Source organism: Antechinus flavipes, chromosome 2, assembly GCF_016432865.1.
Source record: "Antechinus flavipes isolate AdamAnt ecotype Samford, QLD, Australia chromosome 2, AdamAnt_v2, whole genome shotgun sequence".
NCBI lineage: Eukaryota > Metazoa > Chordata > Mammalia > Dasyuromorphia > Dasyuridae > Antechinus > Antechinus flavipes.
This window is the reverse complement of record NC_067399.1, coordinates 533974793-533987244: the sequence shown is the minus strand read 5'-3', so window position 1 is coordinate 533987244 and position 12452 is coordinate 533974793. Positions and strand designations below refer to the sequence as shown.

The 12452-nt window shown below is 35.3% G+C and overlaps 1 protein-coding gene across 3 annotated transcripts in view; it reads left to right on the top strand.

Moving 5' to 3' along the window:
* The window catches only part of LRRC49 (leucine rich repeat containing 49), a 189719-nt gene that overhangs the window by 37086 nt on the left and 140181 nt on the right, over window positions 1-12452 (top strand). The gene's annotated exons all lie outside the window — the stretch shown is intronic.

The following is a 12452-nucleotide window of genomic DNA, read 5'->3' as shown; positions in this document are numbered from 1 at the left end:
TTGGTTCTATTCACTTCACTTAGCTTCAGTTCATGTAAATCCCTCTAGGCCTTTCTGAATTGATAACATTTTCTTGATAAAAGATACTACTTATAAAGATTTTATAAAAATTGGACTATTATTATTAAATCAACCAAATTTTCGTTTTGATTTCATGGTTAAATTGCATAATGAGATCTTTGGTGAGCAAAAACATTATTCTAGATAATGTGAATATAAATTAAATAAGATGACACTAGATATTGCCTTGTCATGCTCCCTTTCCAATCTTAAACCAATTAGTTGTTTTGTGTTTGGTTCTAATTGTTGCTTCTTAGTAGGTTCCTCAGGATACAAGTAAAATGATCTCATACTTCTATTACTTTGAGGTCTTGCCACATTTTGTTGTGATCTACCTACTCAAAGGCTTTAGTGTAGTTGAAGAAGCAGAACTAGATGTGTTTCTGGAACTCTTTTGCTTTCTCCATAATCCAACAAATGCTGGCACTTTGGGTTTTAGTTCCCTTGCCTCTTGAAAAACTGGACTATTCTTACCTATTCTGGTAATTCTTGGTTCACATATTGTTGAAATATATGAAATCTATCTTGCTGAATCTTACACACAATATTTTTGGCATGTGAAATGAGTGCAATTGTCTACCACTATGAATGTTCTTTAGCATTGCCCTTCTTTAGAATTGGGATATAAACTGATCATTTCTAATCCATTGGCCATAATTGTGTTTTCCAAATTTGCTGACATAATAGCACTTTAATAGCATCATCTTTTATGATTTTAAATAGCTCAGCTGGAATTCTGACACTTCCTCTATCCTTAATGCTTCCTAAGATCCACTTGATTTCCTTCTCCAGGATGTCTGGCTCTAGATCAATAATCACAATAGCTTGGTTCTTGGATTATCAGTGATATTAAGGCCTTATATAGATTCTTGCCATCTCTTAAATTTTTTCTGCTTTTGTAAATTCCTATCTTGTATCATGTCCATTTTTGCATGGAACTTTCCTTTGACATCTCTAATTTTCTTGAGAGATCTTTCACCTTTCCTATTCTATTGTTTTCTTATTTTTTTTTTTTTTGCATTGCTCTTTTAAGAAAACCTGTCTCCAGTTTATCCCCATTGCATATGATGTTTACTGATGGTTTTAAATATATGCTCCTGACTATTTTAAGGAAAAGTCCATTTATTCCTATATTCTCAAGTGTTTTTATTAGGAATGGATGTTGGATTTTATCAAATGCTTTTTTTGCTTCTATTGAGATGATCATACGGTTTTTGTTAATTTGGTTATTGACATAGTCAATTATGCTAATAGTTTTCTTAATATTGAACCAACCCTGCATTCCTGGTATAAATCCTACTTGGTCATAATGTATTATCCTGGGGATGATTTTCTGTAATCTTTTTGCTAATATTTTATTTAAGATTTTAGCATCAATATTCATTAGGGAGATTGATATATAATTTTCTTTCTCTGTTTTCAGCCTACCTGGTTTAGGTATCAGGGTCATAAAAGGAGTTTGGTAGGACTCCTTCAATCCCTATTTTTTCAAATAGTTTATATAGCATTGGAGTTAATTGTTCTTTAAATGTTGGGTAGAATTCACATGTAAATCTATCTGGTCCTGGGGATTTTTTCTTAGGGAGTTGATTAATGGCTTTGTTCTATTTCTTTTTCTAAGATGTGACTGTTTAACCAATTTACTTCTTCCTCTGTTAATCTGGGCAAGCTGTTTTGTTGAAGGTATTTTTCCATTTCATTTAAGTTATCAACTTTATTGGCATAAAGTTGGGCAAAGTAATTCCTACTTATTGCTCTAATTTCCTCTTCATTAATGGCAAGTTCTCCCTTTTCATTTTTAAGACTAACAATTTGATTTTCCTCTTTCCTTTTTAAATCAGATTTACTAAGGGTTTATCTATTTTGTTGTTTTTTTCATAGAACCAACTCTTAATTTTATCAATTATTCAATAGGTTTTTTTTTACTTTCAATTTTATTAATCTCTCCTTTTTTTTAGAATTTCAAGTTTAGTGTTTGATTGGAGTTTTTAAATTGTTCCTTTTCTAGCATTTTTAGTTGCAAGTCCAATTCATTGACCTTCTCTTTCTCTATTTTATGCAAGTAGGCCTCAAGAGATATAAAATTTCCCCTTATTACTGCTTTGGCTGCATCCCACATATTTTGGTATGATGTCTCATTATTGTAATTTTCTTGGGTGAAGTTATTAATTATGTCTATGATTTGCTGTTTCACCCAATCATTCTTTAGTATGAGATTATTTAGTTTCCAAATATTTTTTGGTCTAATTTTCCCCTGGCTTTTTATTGAATGTAATTTTCATTGCATTGTGATCTGAAAAGGATGCATTTACTATTTTTGCCTTTCTGCATTTGAATTTGAGGTTTTTATGTTCTAATATATGGTCAATTTTTGTATAGGTTCCATAAACTGTTGAGAAGAAAGTGTACTCTTTTCTGTCTCCATTTAGTTTTCTCCAAAGATTATCATACATAACTTCTAGTATTCTATTTACCTCTTTGACTTCTTTCTTATTTATTTCGTGGTTTGATTTATCTAATTCTGAGAGTGTAAGGTTAAGATCTCCCACTATTATAGTTTTATTTTCTATTTCTTCTTGCAGCAATCTTAATTTCTCTTTTAAGAATTTAGATGCTACACCACTTGGTGCATATATGTTTAATATTTGTATTGCTTCATTATCTATGCTACCCTTTAGCAAGATATAGTGCCCTTCCTTATCTCTTTTAATTAGATCAATTTTTGCTTTTGCTTGATCTGAGATCAGGATGGCTACCCCTGCTTTTTTGACTTCACCTGAAGCATGGTAGATTCTGCTCCAACCTTTTACCTTTACGCTGTATGTATTGACCTACTTCAAGTGTGTTTCCTGTAAACAATATATTTAGGATTCTGGTTTTTAATCCATTCTGCTAACTGCTTCCTCTTTATGGGGGAGTTTACCTCATTCACATTTATGGTTAAAATTACTAATTCTATATTACTTGCCATCTTGTTAACACCTGCTTATGCTTTTCTCTTTTAATTCCCCCTTACCCTCCTCCCCAGGATTAAATTTGTGAGCACTTCTTGCTTCTCACAGCCCACCCTTTTTAGCATCCCTCCCTCCACCTTAAAATTCCTCCCCCTTTCTTACCCCTTTTCCTAACAATTTCTGTATTCCCTCCTGCTTAGCTTAATCCTTCCCTTTTCACTTTTCCCCTCCTACTTTTCAATGAGGTGGGAGAAGTTTCTCCATAAATTGAATATGTCTAATATTTTTCTCTTTAAGCCAGTTCTAATGAGAGTAAATAAGATACATACTATGGTCATCACCTTCCCTTCTTTTTCTCAGATATAATAGGTATCCTTTGCCTCTTTATGAGATGGTAGTACCCCCACTTTACCCTTTTTCTGGTACAATTTCCTTTCCACCTCTAGTTTCTAGAACAAATTATATATATGTTCTTTATGTATCTTTATAATAGAAATATAGTTCCCAAGATTTTTTTTTACCCTTTTATGTTTTGCTTGAGTCCTATATTTGGAGATCAAACTTTTTGTTTAATTCCGTTTTTTTCATCAGAAATAGATGAAATTCACCTATTTCATTGAATGTCTATCTTTTTCCCTGGAAAACAAAATGCTCATTTTGGCTGGTAAGTTATTCATGGCTGCATACCAAGTTCCTTAGCTTTTCAAAATATCAGGCTCCAGGCCCTTTGATCCTTTAATGTGAATCCTGCTAGATCCTGCTAGAGCCTGAGTAATCCTTATTGTGGCTCCTCTATATTTGAATTGTTTTTTTTTTTTTTTTCTAGCAGCTTGTAGTATTTTTTTCCTTGGTCTGATAGTTCTGGAATTTAGCCACAATATTTCTTGGAGTTTTGATTTTAGAGTCCTTTTCAGTAGGTGATTGATGAATTCTTTCAATGTCTAATTTACCCTCTGTTTCTATAACATCTGGGCAGTTCTTTTTGATAATTTCCTGGAAAATAGTGTCCAGACTCTTTTTTTCTTCATATTTTTCAGGAAGTCCAATAATTCTCAGATTATCTCTCCTAAATCTATTTTCCAGGTCTGTTGTTTTCTCAAGAAGGTATTTGACATTTTTCCCCATTGTTTCATTTTTTTGGTTTTGCTTGACTGACTCTTGGTGTTTCCTCAAGCCATTCAGTTCCATTTGTTGAATTCTGATTTTTAATGAATTATTTTTTTCACTCACTTTTTTATTTCTTTTTCTAATTGTACAATTCAGTTTTTAAGTGAATTGTTTTGTTCTATGGATTTTTTTTCCATTTCACAAATTTTATTTTTTAGAGAGCTATTTTCTTTTTCCAATTCACTAATTCTGTTTTCCTTGGAATTGTTTACCTTTTCCAATTCATTAATTCTGTTTTTCAAGTATTTGATTTCTTTATCTACTCTATCTTTAAATGAGTGAGATCATTTATCCAGACTCTCTTGCCAAAGTTCCATTTCCTTTTTCCATTTTTCTTCTAGCTCTCTTGTAAGAGCCTTTTTAATTTCTTCTATGAGAGTCTTGTGTGTTGAGGATCAGATTATATCCCCTTTTGGGGATTCATCTGGAGACAGTCTATTTTTAGTCTCCTCCGGGTTTAAAGTCTGCTCTCTATTCATATAGAAGCTATCAGAAGTTAGAGCATGTTTTAACTTTTTGCTCATTTTGTCAAAGAAGAATCAAAGAAAACAAACTAACAACAACAACAACAACAACAACAACAACAACAACAACAACAACAAAAAACAAAAACAAAAACAAAACAAATGCAGTCTGCTTTTTTGTGGCAGGGCTGGATGTTATTACCAAGCTTCCTCTACAGCCTGCAGGGGGCAGCAGTGAGGTACTAGCAGGACAGCAATGGCTGCACTGAATCTGTGCTCTGAGACTCTGAGATGCTGAGAGTGAGCCGAGACACTCCGGGTAGATGTGGCCAGGTCCCGGGACACCCTAGCTTTTCTGCTGATCTACTGGCTTGCTGCCAGGGCAAAGTAGCCACACTGTGGTAAAGTTCTCCCTGCAGAAACAGCTGAGATCACATCCCACCCTCCTCAGGTCTGTTCAGTGTAAGCTGCCTTCCATACTCTCACTATCTGCCGTGTTCTCCCTGCCTGCCTGTAGTCTGCACCTAATCTAATTGTCCTTGCCCATGAGCAAAACCAGACCTTTTCTGGCGAATTTTGAGGATATCTTCTGTTGGTAATTATTTGTGAGTTTTTTCAGTCAAACACTAATTCTGAGGCCTTGTCATGAAATAAAGTATTCTGAGAGCAAGAAGGAGCTTAAATAGATGTGTGTATCCTCTCCGCTATCTTGGCTCGAAGTCAGGATGATCAATTCTGATGGGCATGGCTCTCTTCAACAATGAGGTGATTCAAACCAGTTCCAATTGTTCAGTGATGAAGAGAGCCATTTACACCCAGAGAGAGGACTGTGGGAACTGAGTGTGGTTTTTGTTGTTGCTTGCTTGCATTTTATTTTGCATATGCCCCCCAAAAATATTAGATTTAACATATATTTCTATCATGTGTAACATATATTGGACTACTTGCCATTTAGGGGAGAGCATGGGGGAAGGGGGGGAAATTGGAACACAAGATTTAAAAGGGCTAATGTTGAAGAATTGTCCATGCATATATTTTGAGAAATAAAAAGCTTTAATAAAGAAAGAGTATAAGACAAAGTCTAGAAAAGAATGTCTAAAAGTTCACTTTCTGGACTGACAATGATCATCTGAATTAGTCACCCATTCTCTTATATTTAATTAAAATTCATTGATACTCAAGATATTGATGTTTAATCTTTCCATTTCTTTTTTGATCACATCTAACATTCTTTGGTTCAAAGATGTTATGTTAGAAGTTTCTATGCAATATTGATCTTTATAGTTTGAATTTCCTTTTATCACTTCATATATTCATTCATAGCTAGATTCCTTTAGGCTTTGGTCCAGCTACTTCATTAGTCTTGGAGCTACTTATAGTTGTTCTCTGCTCTTCCCCAGTAGTATAGTGGATACCTTCCAACCTGAAGTGTTTATTTTATGATATCATGTCTTTTATCATTTTAGTACTGTCCTGGATGGTAGGTTGTGTTCAGAGAAGACTTAGTATTGCTGGTATGAAAGTTGCTTTTCCCCTTTGGGGGCCTGTGGCTCCAAGAAGCCATAACATGTTCAGTGACCACATCCCAGTTCACTATTTAGGCAGACGAGCTAAACCAGGTTGAGGGTAACCCAGCAGTCTCAGACTCTTTGATGTGTCAGTGGGGTATCTATTCCAAGCATGTGAAAACTTACCCTGACAGAATGGGTAGATTAAAACAATTAGTTCCATTGGCCATGGAGTCAGTTGAAGCAGGTGGTGTGGAATGCTTAGAACTTGGTTAGACTTTGAAGATACGAATGTCATACAATGCATCCTGAGCCCTCACCAAGTTGGCTCTGTCCTGTCACTAGACTGGGACAACTTTGGAAGAGAGAGTGAGGCAGATGACTTTGTATTACTCTACCTCACTTAAATCCATTTTATGAATGAATCAAAAGATATCACTCACACCATGTCACCATTTTTACCTATCTCAAAGTCCTGGGGCAATAGGCAATTGATGAAGCAGCAGTTGCAGAAAAACTGGGAGCTGCACACAGGTGGCCCAGGTTATAGAATCATCTCATTGGAAGCAGCAGTGGGATTTGGCAGCCCCCTGGTATCTGAGCAACATTCTTGGGACCAAACTACTCACTTTCTAGTGTGAGGAAGGGGCTAGAAATGGTGCTCTAAAAACTGTCTACTTTACCCAACCCTGGCCTGTTTACCATTGGTGAGGAATCTCATCTTGTGGTTGAAACAAAAAAAAAAAATAAGTACAAAAACTTTAGCAAACATGAGTCTACTCACCATCAGCACATGGAATATTGTACACACCAGACAACACAAAAATCCAGTAGACTTGAAAGAGGAACAGCTCTTATTGCAAGAGAACTCAAAACCTGCAAAAAGCAGCTTAGACAAACAAAGGCCAGCTTCTTAACGTCAAAACAGGATGCATGTTTTTCAGGGGTGGCTTCAGTGAAGCTGGCATAAGTACTGCAATCAGAACTAATCCACTAAACAAACCCATGTGCCTTCCAAAGGTAGGCTCATGGCAAGGTGATTGCTACTTGCAGTAAAATACCATACCACCATCATCAGTGTCTGTGTTCTCACCATGATAAACCCTGATGAGGTCAAAGAAAAATGTTATGAAGAACTGGAGACTCTCATCATCAATGTGCCAAAAGTGGACAAGCTTATATTTCTGGGTGACTTTAATGCTAGAGTTGGCAGGGAGGAATGGGGAGGGATGGAGTTGGAAACAGCAACAGCAACTACTGAAGACTTGTGCATCTTATGAAGTCATCACAAACATTGTCTTCTGCTTATCTACATGCAAAACTCTGTAGATACATCCTTGCAGCAAACATTGTAAAGTAGACCATATCATTGTAAGGAGAAAAGACAGGCTGTGAGAGTATTGAAGACAATGTGTGGTGCAGAGTGCTGTTCTGATTATAGATTTATCCTCTCTAAACTAAATATTTACATTCAACAAAAACGATGCCCTCAAGGCAAGGTAACTACTATAGCACTTGATGTCATCAAGTTAGAATGTTTTTTTTTTTTTTTTTCTCTGAGAGAAAACAATTCCTTCCTAACTTGGAGAGGAAATTGTGCCAAAACATAATTGGCAACAATGTAGCTGAAAAGGAGTGGGAGCTTTCAGAGATGTAGTATACAACATTGCATTTACTCATTTTTGACCACTGACCACTGATCACAAGAACACTTGTGAATGTTAAAACTGATTTGATGAAAATGTTGGGGAAATTCAGAAGCTGTTAAATGAAAAGTGAGAACTCCGCAGTGTACACCAATGGGATAGTTCATCTATCTCTAGATTTAACTAGTATTTAACTCCATCAAAAGTAAAGTGCAAGCAAAGCGTAGAGAGATGCAGCATCCTTGGCCAAGTAAAAAAGCAGGAAATTCAGTTTAGTATTGACAGTAACACTGATAGAAACGAGTGCTTTTATCATGCTTATCATGGGCCAAAGATGTATGGTATATCTCAGCTACTCAGTACTCATAGAGACGCTTGGATTAGTGACAACGATGTGATCCCACAGAAATAGACTAAATACTTCTAGTAATCTCAACAGATCATCATTAATCAGTATTGAAGCCCATTGACCATTTACCTCAGGTTGCAGTGAATCCCTCTCTAGCTAAAATGGTTTGAATATCTTTTGGCTTCTTTCTTATGGCAAAGACTTCTTGGTGCTGACTCTATTCCAACCAACATTTACAAGAAGGCAGGTCCATTGTTCATACAAAGCTGACTGAAACTTTCTGGGTCATATGGCAAGAGGAGGTGTGATCCTCTAGGAATTCTAGGTCACTCCCATTTTTTATCTCTATAAAAATAAAGGAAATAGATTGTCCTGTCACAGTCAGGGGGTGGAGGTGGGATCTTTCTTTTAGTCATTGCTGGCAAGCTTCTTGCCATAGTCTTCCTTAATTGATTAATCCTTTATCTGAAAGATGGTCAACCATTTGAAAGCCAATGTAGCTTCAGAAAGAACCAAGGAATGGGGACTTGTTGCCAAACAACTCCAAGAGAAATACCAGAAGCAGAGTAAAGATCTGTACACAACATAGGTTGATGTGATTAAGGCCTTTTTTGATCCTGTCAGTTGTTAGGGTTGTGGAAAATTATGTCAAAATTTGGGTTCCTGGAGAAGTTCAGCAGTATTGTTTGTCAGTTGTATGATGGCATGCTTGTCTGAGTTTTGGAAGAAGCAATACAAGGACATTCCCAAGGTTTCTCTGAAGAATTTTGGAATCGATTTTGTGACTTGGGAGATGCTGTAGAAGACACAGCAGGGGCTCAAAAGAAGCTGTGGGGCACAAATTTAGAGGCTTCTCCACCCCAAATATTCATATGGATTATTGGTATCCCACAAAGAGCACTCCGAACTTTGGATGCACTTTCCAAGTCACTAGTGCTGTGAAGCAAAGTTGTGTGCTTGCTCCCATGCTTTTAAGCATAATGTTTTCAGCAATGTTGTCAGCTGCTGGCAGCTATCGCACGATGGTAAATTATTTAACTTGAAAAGGCTTTCAGAGATTTGGCTTGTGAGCTAGAACCAACATAGAGAAAGAGTTGGTACGTGAATTTTTGTTTTGAAGATATAACAAAGAATGGACTGATTCTCTGCTGCTTGTGTTAATTTTGGCCTGAGAATTAACATCAAGAAAACAGAATTTCTCTACCAGTGATTACAATATCATCCATATGTGGAATCTTTCTTTACAGCAAATGGAATTTAAATACTGTGGATAAGTTCATTTACCTTCCAGGACTATATACATTGATAATGTGGTTGATGCATGCATTACTAGAGCTCAGTCTTTTAAAGGCTCCGTAGTGGGAGAGAAGAGGTATTAGACTGACTACCCAACTGAAGGTCAACAAAGCCATTGTGTTGACCTCATTGTTGTATGCCTGTGAAATCTGGACAGTATACCAGTGCCATGCCAGGAAACTGAATTTCTTCCATTTGAATTATCTTAGGAAGATTCTGAAGATCACCTGGCAGGATAAGGTACCAAACACCAAAGTCCTTGAATTAAACTACCAAGTATTCGTATTCTACTGTGGAGAAAGCAACTCTGATGATCTGACCATATTGTTCAAATGCCATACATAGACTTGTCTAAGAGACTATTTTACAGAGAATTCATGCAAGAAAAGCACTCACATGTGGTCAGAAGCAATACAAGGACGTTCCCAAGGTTTCTCTGAAGAACTTTGGAATCGATTTTGTGACTTGGGAGATGCTGCAGAAGACACTGCAGGGACTCAAAAGAAGCTGAGGGGCACAGATTTAGAGGCTTCTCCACCCCAAATATTCATATGGATTATTGGTATCCAACAAAAAGCAATCCGAACTTCCAGTAGTTTGATCACATTGTGACTTAATTCCAGCTGAGTGATGTTATTTGGTCCTTGTCAAGAGCAAGGGACAACAACTGACTATTCATGGTTTTTTTTGGCAAAGATACTTCAGTGGTCTGGCATGTCCTTCTCGAGTGGGTCACCTTATGTACTCTTCACTATGATCTGTTCTTGAGTAACTCTGCACAGCAGAGCCCAGTTTCATTAAGCTAGGGAAACCCCTCTGCCACAAGGCAGTGAGGAGGGGAGGAGAGAGAAGGGACATAGTAAATTTGTCCATTGGCTTTTCCTTCCCCTAGTATACAGACAGGATTCTTTCTATTGAGTGGACATCTCATACAAGATTCTTCTGTAGTTTCAAAAAGATCTGCTTTTTCTTTGCTTATTTGACTTTCTGCATTCTCTAGGGCAAATGAGCTTTATTGGATAAAAATTACTTTTGTCCCAGTTTTTCCATCTTCTCTAAAAGGGTGGCTGAGTCTACCCAAATACTCCAGTTATGGATATTACATGGTACCTACAATAAGGGAGAAAATTTTTATAAATTCTACTATTCTTAAGTTCTTTTTCTGAAAAATTTCACTTTTTAAAAATCTTAGTAAATATTTTACCACATTAATTTTATTTATTTAATTATGTTTTATGTATCTTTTTTGGAGAACATATCCTACTATTCTTATTTGAAGGGTAGTCTTTTCTCCAAATGACAACATGTTAAATGGATTCTAAGTTTAATTAACAGAAGTTTCATCTAAATTAACATATTTTATTTGATATTTTACTTTTCCAGTTGAATCTCAAAATTTTTTAATATTTGTTTTGAAAACTTTTTTAAGTTCCAGATTTTCTCCCTTGCTCTTTCCCTATTTCCCCTACTTATGTGGAGAAGACACATTTGAAGTTATGCAAAACATATAGGCTTCATCTAACTAGCAACTTTGAAAACAATATACATAACAAGTAATTAGAAGTGATCTGTGATGCCTAGATTTTTGAATTGCACATACTTTATGGGACAAAAATCAGTGTTTTTTTCTCTTTATTAACTTTATAAAAGTGCATCAAAGGTATTGCAAGACTAATAGAAGATAATAGGTCAATTCATCTCGAATAATATTATTCGAGGTTCTTTCCAGCTTCAGAGTTCTAACTATGATCTTATTATTTTCAGCATGGAAACTAGATTTTGATATTGAGTGGCATTAGGGAATATCCTGCTAGGATATTACAAAATTAAAAGAGCACTATTATATTTAAGTATTGCACAACATTCATATTATGATAGCATCCATTTATAGTTAGAAAATTTCTCTGATATTCCAATGAATCTCTTGATCTCTTCCACTTTTGAAATGATACTAAAAGATTTATAGTCTATCACACAATTTGGTATTTATTTTTATAGCATATTCTTTTATTTTGTAATTTGTATAATTACATATGTATTGTCTTCAGAGTTTTCTATTACATCTAGGAATGTCTTTCAAGGTTCAGTTCAGGGATTTTCTCCTAAGGGAAGTTTATCGTTAGCTTCTGAGTTGTTGTTCTGTTCCTTCTCAGGAGATTTTCTATTTATCTTTTTTTTAAATTCTCACATTATATCTTCTTGATATAAGCTCTTTTAGGGTAGGAACTGTTTTTTGTTTTTTCATTTGTGCTTTGTGCACATGGTGAGATCTCAATAAATGTTTGTTGTTGAGTTATACTGTTTTCTCAGATTTTTGCTTTCTAAAGGGCAGGAACTATTTTTCTTTTCTTTTTTTCTTTTTCATACCCTAAATCTGGAAGAGGGGTTCTTAATCTGGGATCCATGAACTTGTTTTTAGAAATATTTTTATAATTGTTTTTCTTTGTCATCCTGTATACCTTATTTTATGCATTTAAGAACAGTGTTCTGAGGAGGAGTCCATAGATTTTATCAGACAAGAGAGATTCATGACACAAAAAAATGCTTAAAACCAATGATTTAATGCAGTATCTTTTTTGTAATAGGTACTTAAATGGTGATTGTTGTTGGATGGTATTCTTGTTCCAGCTTAGTCTATAAACTTCTTAGAGTTAGTTTTTCTTGTTTTGCTAAACAGTGTTGGGTACATAGAATGAATAAATATTTGATTAGTTGATTTGATTACATGATAAATATTTGATTAATATTTGATTACATGATTTGCCAAGGCCAAAAGCAAAACATGCAATAAACAATTAAAAAATAGTCACTAAAAAGTCTTATAGCTTTCCAACCATAACAAAATTGGAATGATATAGTACATGAAAGAAAACAAATAAGGAAAGCTTTTGAATTCCACTTTTTGCTAACAGCATTTAAAGTTACAAAGTTGGCAATTAATAAATAAATTATGCATTTGTGTGTGTGTGTGTGTGTGTGTGTGTGTACACATACAAACATACATATAT